This window comes from Eutrema salsugineum, unplaced genomic scaffold, assembly GCF_000478725.1.
Source record: "Eutrema salsugineum unplaced genomic scaffold, Eutsalg1_0 scaffold_7, whole genome shotgun sequence".
In the NCBI taxonomy this organism is placed as follows: Eukaryota; Viridiplantae; Streptophyta; class Magnoliopsida; order Brassicales; family Brassicaceae; genus Eutrema; species Eutrema salsugineum.
The window spans coordinates 13951495-13959962 of record NW_006256486.1 but is presented as its reverse complement, the minus strand read 5'-3'; the positions used below and the strand labels follow the sequence as shown (position 1 = coordinate 13959962).

The window sequence follows — 8468 nt, the reverse complement described above, 5'->3', positions numbered from 1 at the left end:
AGCTTCAGTTGGTTTTTGGTAGCTCAGGCAACCCTGTAATGAAACACTGATGTTAGTAGTTGCACCTGAGTCTAACCACCGAGTGTTTCTGGATACTTCAATTAAGTTCACCTCAGAACAGACCATAGCAAGGAACATACCTTTCTTACCACGCCAAGCATGGTACTTTTGGCAGTCCTTCTTCATGTGTCCAATTTTCTTGCAAAAGAAGCAGGTATCTTCATCTCTAGTCTGCTTCTTTTGAGATGGACCCTTAGCAGCATCATTCTTAACAACCTCAATTTTCCTTCTCTTGCCCTGACCCTTAGAGGTGTTAACCATATGTGCACTTTCAGACCTTTCTTGCTTCATCCTATCCTCCTCATTCACACAATATGAAATAAGCTCATTAAGAGCCCATTTCTCCTTACGTGTGTTGTAACTGGATTTCAACTGATTGAATTGAGGAGGAAGGGAGTTCAAGACAAAATGTATGAGCACTTCTTCCGGAAGCTCAATCTTGAGAGTCTTGAGTTTTGAAACAATATTGGACATTTCCAAAATGTACTCCCTTATGTTTCCTTTGCTGTGATACCTCATGGTACTAAAGCGATACAGAAGCGAACTTATTTCTGCCTTATCGCTACTCGCAAAGCGCAAGTCCATCTCAGCAAGGAACTGTTTGAGATCAGAGATCTCCTCATTACCTCTAAAGGTTTCTGGAATGGTGTCCAAAATGATCATTAAACCAATGCGATTAGAACGTTCCCACTTCTCATGAACCGCCTTATACTCAGCAGTGCTGGTATCTGCAGGAGAAGTAGGTTGTTCCATCCTTAACACAAGGTCAAGATCCATACACCCTAGAACAATCTTAACTTTACTTTTCCATTCCTTATAGTTGGAACCAGTAAGTGTTGGAATTGAACTTAAGTTTGCAGATACTGCAGTAAAATTCGATGCAAAATTGAACAATCTTTATTAGTAATTTATTACTAAACCGAATTAATCAATAAATAAAGAAAAAATAAATAATTGTATAATCCATCTCGAGATACCAAGTGCAACATTAATATGAAGTCTTTGGACAGTAATATTAACTGCTAGTGATACTCTTGTTGTAACAATCAAACATTGACAATAATGCATGATAAACAATAAACCTATCTTTGGATCGATTTATCATTCACATGTTTATTCCTAATAATTGTCACATGTTTATCATCACAGGTATGTATGTTATTCGGCCAAATACAAACCTACCTTTGGGTCGATTTAATATTCTCATGAATATACATCCACACATAACATTTAATATTATCAATGAAAAAATATCCACAATAGAAGTTACTTTGGCAACATATTGCATCAATTAATCAACTTCAAATATTAAACTTGCACAATTAAAAATTATTTGTTGATTAAAAACTTAATTATATTCTTGCGCAGACATATAACATAAAGTCTGGGCTATATGCAAGAATATTACAGCGGCGAAATGGTTGAAGAAAAACAGGAAGGAGTCGCCCATATTAGCGCAACCTGGGTTCGAATCCGTGGTGATGCGTTTTCATTTTAATTAAAACGAATTGAGCCTTAGTGGAATATAACCAAATTCAGGCTTTAATGAAACTTGGGCTTAAATGCAACTTCAATCAAAATTGGGCCCAAGCCCAGTCCGATTTAACCATATGAAGTGCACAGTTTTATTAACAAACTTTCAAAAAATTATGAAAATGCCCTTGTCTTCAACCTTAGGGTAAACCCTAAAAATACAGCCGGCAAGGCTAAAACCAGATCTGAAATTTTGTTCAAAATTTTCGAAAAAATTTCCAGAGTTTCGAAAAAAAAACTTTATGAGAATGAAACTTTAAAATTTTCAAAGACTAAATCTGATAATTGCTCCCAAAAATTTCAAAAAATATATTAAATTTTTCAGAAAAAACAAAACCACCTGAGCAATAATCAAGATCTTTTGTTTTTAAAAATAAATAACAGATCCCAGAATTCTAATCTAGGCATAAATTTTGGAGAAAAATTAGATTCAACAATCTAAAAATTTTCACAAAATTATATTCAAATTTATTTATTAAAATAACCTGATTATCAAACAGAAACTAAACATGATGGCTCTGATACCAATTGATATGTTTTAAATCTTTATAAACCACCATAGCATGTCAATCTCTGAATAATAAGAACAGAAGCGGAAGCGTACCTTTTGAATCCATAATTTATGCTCTGAATTTGGTTATGGTTCTTCCACAACAAACTCTTAATGGCTGTAGGTCTCTGTTGATGGGATGCAGAGAGTTTTCTGTATTTCTCGTTTTGGTTTGCTGCGAGGACCATAACCTCTCTATTTATATAGAGAATAATTTCTTATTCGGCCTGTCATCAAATTAGAAATTACTGAATGTATCCTCACATTAATTTTTCATAACACTTATGACCCTAACACATTGATTATACATATGTGACCCCAAATAATTCTTACAAAATCCTCTTTTATGTCTTTGAATGAGACGGAGAATCTGGGTTTAGGTGTTGAAAAGTGCTCGAAGATTCCGAGATGTGAGTGAAAGGACGCACGTTACGGCGGAGTGTTTGAAAAGTTCTTGCCGTTACGGCAAGATAATTGAAATGAGGCATCCGTTATCGAAGGCTCCCTAGAGAGAAAATCGAAGATGATTACTAAAGACTCGCTAAAGAATTTAGTCATTTACATTATAAACAGATCAAATGACACACATATGCAAATTTCATGATTATGAGAATAAATAAACATGAATTGTTATGTGCAAATCCAAATTTAAATCATATATCTGCAAAATTCCTGACTTAAAACATGGAAAACTCGGATAGTAATTCGATCAAACAAACAATAAAGTTCAATAGATCTTTGTAACATGAGTCAATTAAATTTCGGATCATTAGTTTTTCAAACAAGACCAAATAAAATTCTTTTCATAAATGAACGTGAAATATTGTTTAAGCCAGATCAAACGAAATCGAACAGATCAAGTGAAGCAACAAACCAACAATGACTTTTGGAACTGAGAATCCACGTTGAAGTTTCTATATAACTTAATAATTACTATATCAAGAGAAATTCCAGTAGCATCTAACAAATAAACAATAATCAAATGGTACATGAATATCGAACCAACCAAAAACAATAAAGTTTGCTTAAACCAAAAACCTATGTCATATGGTTTTGGTCGATAATAAAGCAAGTTAGTGACAACAATAACAATTGTGAACAAACCCATCGATCCGTGCCAATAAAGCTAGTTAAGTAATAAAACATGGATCTCAATAACGAAGCATGAAATAGCGATTAAATCATAAGCCAATTAAATAATGATTCGATTACAGCTTCAAATATATCTAACATGATACTAAGAAACTGATTCATAAAAGATATAGATCATCAGTTAAACAAACGTAGTTTAGTCAAAACATAACTAGGTCAAACAAATAGCTACTGCAAAAACCCTAATATAGTGGAATAATTTTTTTTTTAACCAAACAATTAAACTGATGATTTTAAAAACCAGCGATTTTAGCAATAATGTATACATTTCTTTGGTCTAATATGTTTTGTCTATGACTTCATAATAGTTAACCAAACAATAAACATGAGCACTAAGTGATAAAGCATGAAACCAAAAATAATATGATGCACGATGCCATAAAGTCATTATTTCTCTTAACATGTTTCGATTTTTATAATATTAAATTCAAGCTATTGGTGATGAAGTAATAATTCACAATAACTTGAGGGCAAAAAACAAGATCGAAACCCTAATTTTTTTCTTTCTTAGAAACCTTTGTTCTTATAAATCAAACCATCAATAATCATTGTTCTAGATAAACATTGATAACGATAACCATTCCCTTTTATAAATATGATCTGAAGAAACAGAATCTACCATGTGATTGTAATTGTAAAAACATAGTCTTCCATAACAATTAACTCAGAAAAAGTATAATTTATCATCTCAGAATAAAATTTTAAATTAATTCTCACTTTTTCGATGTGCGAAAAAGATCGAGAGACGATTGTGCTGATAACGTGTTGTGAATAAGTTATCAAGAGAGAGAAGAAATTATTGTATCTTATTTCATGAATAATGAGAGGTATATATAGTATTACAAAGACCTAGCTACGACGATATGTTTCTGATGTGAAACATTTAACAATAGTTAATATGTGCCTTATAATGGATATCTATATTAATAATTCATAACACTAAATATAATGAAAAATCTCAATCTAAGACCAATATTGAAATATTTCAAATAAATGAGTTTGATATATTTGGGACGTCATGTATGTTCTGCTAACCTGCTAAAAACCCATATTTGTAAAACACAAAACATAGAATCACTGAACTACAAATCTCAAACAAAGAAGCCTATAACTGAAAATTGTATATGTCTGTAAATGAGTTAAAAACCCGTAGAAGAAATGAGATTCATAGATATGCGATGCGACAGATGTCATGTAAACAATTAAAAAACATGTTAAATCAATTAAAACTTATCATAGTTGATAAAAAACATATTAATTAAAAATAGAAGAAGCAAACAAAACCTTTTGGAGAAATATATTAGGGAAGGAAAAGATCATCTTTAATTCTGAAACCTTACATGATAGAATTCTAGTGATGAAGATCAAAATTTTCATCTGCATTATTGCTAGAGATTCCGATCTAGAGCAAAATTTCCTCATTGTATTTTGATAAACCATTCTGAGGTGTTTTCCAGAAAATGTATTTCTTGCTTCTGTAATAATAACAAAGAAATTCTATTAGTTTCAAATTTTAAAAATCGCAAGAAATAAAAATTGAAACGGTGAGAACTACAATTAAATTTTATGGCATTCAAAGATGAAAGGTATGTAAGAACGGGTTCTCTTATATAAGGTAGATTTAGTATAGCTTATGAATAAATTTTCATAATAAATAAAATTCTCCATTTAAGCAGCTTTGTCATGTCACATTGATGTTGAATAAACGTTATCATTAAAGTGACAAGGAGCTTTGTGGAGCCTAATTCTGTCCAATCAAATTAAAACAAATCAGCGAGTATTCTAATGTTTTTATTAAACTAAATTTTTATTTGATATATAGGATTTGTTGTTTTTCATTTTTATGTTAGTATTAAAGTTGTGATGAATTTTCTGTTTGGTTTAGGTTTTGGTTTAAGTTTAGGGTTGATTGTACTTTGACCTATATAAGTGTCTCTTATGATTAATAAGAAAAAAACGTTCAAGAATTAATCTTAATCTCCAAGAATAAAGCTAAGCTTTTAGCTCATATCAATTTGGTATCATCAGAACCAGAAAATTGGATGGGAGATGCTGAGTCTGTTATGATGCAACTCGGCAAATCATGAAGTTGATGGAGGACATGAAACATGATTTGAAGCAGGAGCCAAGTTGGCTCCGATATATTCCATAATAGCAACACTGTAAACAAATGTATCAACTCTGGAGACATTCATTGCTGCACAGGCAGAAGAAGGTGAACTAACCAAAGCACAGGTTGAAGAGATTTGCAAAGAACAAACAGCCTTCTTGGAAACTGGGGTAATCACAACACCTGGGGATCTCTCTTGTGCTGGGAAACAGAGTGACACTACAGCTGGTAAAGGCTTAATGATTGAGAAGAAAGACATTTTTTTCCAACAAGTAGTGATTAGATGAATTTCCCACCAACTACGAATGGCAAGGACATAACAGAAGGAAGTGGTATAACTGCTAGGAATAATAGCGACACGTTCTTTGGGAAGAGCACAAGGTCACTGTCTGATGGATGGGGGAGGTGATTGGACCATGAGGCCGATCGGAGAACCACCAAAAGAAATTCAATCAAGCCATACACCAGGAGACTTTTGTTTGCAAGAAGAAGTTGGATAGGGATGCTCTTATGGTGCATGGTGCCAGCATCAAATATTTAGTTTCCACCATATGATGGTACAACAAATGCAACCGAATGGTTGCAAAGTGTGATGACTATTTCCATGATCAAAGTGTATTCAATGATGATGCTAAAGTACGAAAAGCCACATTCGTACTGACTAAAAAAGCTTATCATTGGTTTAGCAATCTCCAACTATTAGTCACTTGGTCGATTATTGTAGTCAGTTTGAAGAATGTTTTGGTCAGCTTAAAAGAGTAACTAGGGACCAACAACTATGACAATAGCATTTGTGGAAAGAAGTAGAGTATCTATGTCTCGAGACCATTTTTGATGCAAAGGAGTATGCTCGAGATAATGAATACATGATTGATACAGAGATTTTGTAATTCAAAACTAGACCACTACCTTAAACATACTCATATCATTATAGCATTTAAGGTAATCAATGCAAAAGGGATAAGTTTTAAGCACTAGGAAATCATAGAACTACTCAACCAAAATAAGCAACATGTTGTTAATTCAAACTAACAACCTAATTATTCAAGTTAAGCAATATAATAAACAAGATTAAAATTATGATTAAAAAAAAACTTGTGGGTGTGGTTATTGATTACGGTATATTCAATGCTAATACACTCCAAAAGACAATTCCTTTATACTACAATACTTTTTCTTGAATAAAATGTTAAACTAAATTCAAGAAAAAAACAACGTTTCTTTACAACTCAATTCTAATCATTCTGAAAAACAAACCACAGTGTTTTAATCTTTATAGTTTGCAGATGGTTTTTGATTTAGTTTCTCAGCTTCTTATAGTAGCAAACCATACACAGAGCCCGTCTTCTTAGCGTTTCTCTCCTTGATTTCTCGCCGTACTCAGTCTGTTCCTCATAGTGATATCCATGTATTTCAGAAGTTTCACTTTTGTGGTGTGCTCCTCTTCATGTCTCCTTCGCTTCCTCTCTCCCCAGATTGAATGGATGGCTAGTTGGATAGCGTATCTTAGAATAAAAGAGATTGTCAAGATTTTGTTCATCAAGGTGCTCAAGATGTTCAAATCTCTGACCAATTTACCGTATATTCCTGTCCCATAATGCCTCCAACCAAAACCTCCCAGATCTTGCTTGTGTATGTCCTCATTAAATTGCGAGAGAGCATCTTTAGGTACAAGGATTTTCTCATAGAACCCATGTCTTCATTAGTGGAACCATATAAAATTCTATCAAATTCTTCTGTAGTTGTTTTCTCATCTTCATCAGTAGAGTGCATCTCACCTGATATCATAACATTGCAGTACTCCTTTGGATTTGTCACTATCTTCCCCAGTAAAGATCCTTGAGTTTGAGAAGAAGAGGCTCATTTTTTCTCCATTTGTTTATCTTGATGTTCAAAATCTACTTTCTTGTGTATCTCAGCCATTTTCTTGCTAAAGTCCATAGCACCAAAAGCTTGACCCTGTAGTATCTGTTGAAGCATGTTCTTCATCTCTTGATCTTTAGGACCTGAGCTGAGCTAGACTTTATTGAAGGGGAGGGACAAAACTTATTGTTTGGCACCTTCAGTGAAGTTGTTCTGTGTGGGATATACTTGGTCTTGTAGGGTGGACACATTTTTACTCCTATAAGAAAAATTGGGGTGATTCTTATAGTAGTTGAAACCTTTATGATAAGAAAACCACAAAGTTCATTTCTGCTTGTAAGTTTTCACTTTGAACATTGTCTTGGAACCCTTGATTTGTATCTCCAACGAAGTTAATTGTCTTTTGAGAACTTTTGAGAAGTTTTTCCAACAGAGTAAATTGCTTGTCCATCTTTTCATGGAGAGCCTTCAGCTCCTTTCCTGTCTTTTTTTCTTCAAATGATCCATCTGCTCTTGATGACTTGTCATAATTTTCCCCATACTTCTCCTCACTTTGTGCCAAATTCTCCACAAGTACCCTAGCTTCAGTGACTTCTTTGGCCATAAAGTTTTCATTTGAAGCAGTCTCTAGAAGTACTCTGATTTTTGGGAGCTCCTCTATATAGCATGTTCAAGAGAGAAGCATCACTAAACCCATGGTGTAAACATTGCATAGTATAGCCCTTTCATCTTTCCCAGGCTTCACAAAATCTCTCATGATTGAAACTGAAAATCTCATTCATTAACCTGGCTTTTCTTGAGCTGGAGGAGAATTTAGCTAGAAATGCATTCTTACATTGATCCCATGTTGTGATGGAGCCTTGAGGAAGGTTTGTCTCGAAAAAAATAAGGGAAAATCAGAGCTGAGGTTTGTCTTGTAGAGAATAAGGGAAAATCTTCAGTTTGAAGCTGTCTTTAGAGACTCCATTCGTCTATACCACAAATCCTATCAAACTGATCTAGATGATCAAGAGTATCCTCCATTGCAAGCTCATGAAACTTATTTCTCTGCACTACGTCGATAAGCCCAACCTTGATCTTAGAATTGTTGTTTTCTACTGTTTGAGCTTGTATTCCTTGGCGATTTGCATGAGCATTGACAGCATCACTTTTTCCAACCAAGTTTGCAGTTCTTGGTGGATGAACTGGTATTCTGTTTGC

The 8468-nt window shown here is 33.7% G+C and overlaps 1 pseudogene; it reads left to right on the top strand.

Moving 5' to 3' along the window:
* The first annotated feature begins 7958 nt into the window (after positions 1–7958).
* On the top strand, positions 7959–8056 carry LOC112083276 (annotated as a pseudogene).
* The last annotated feature ends 412 nt before the right edge of the window (positions 8057–8468 follow it).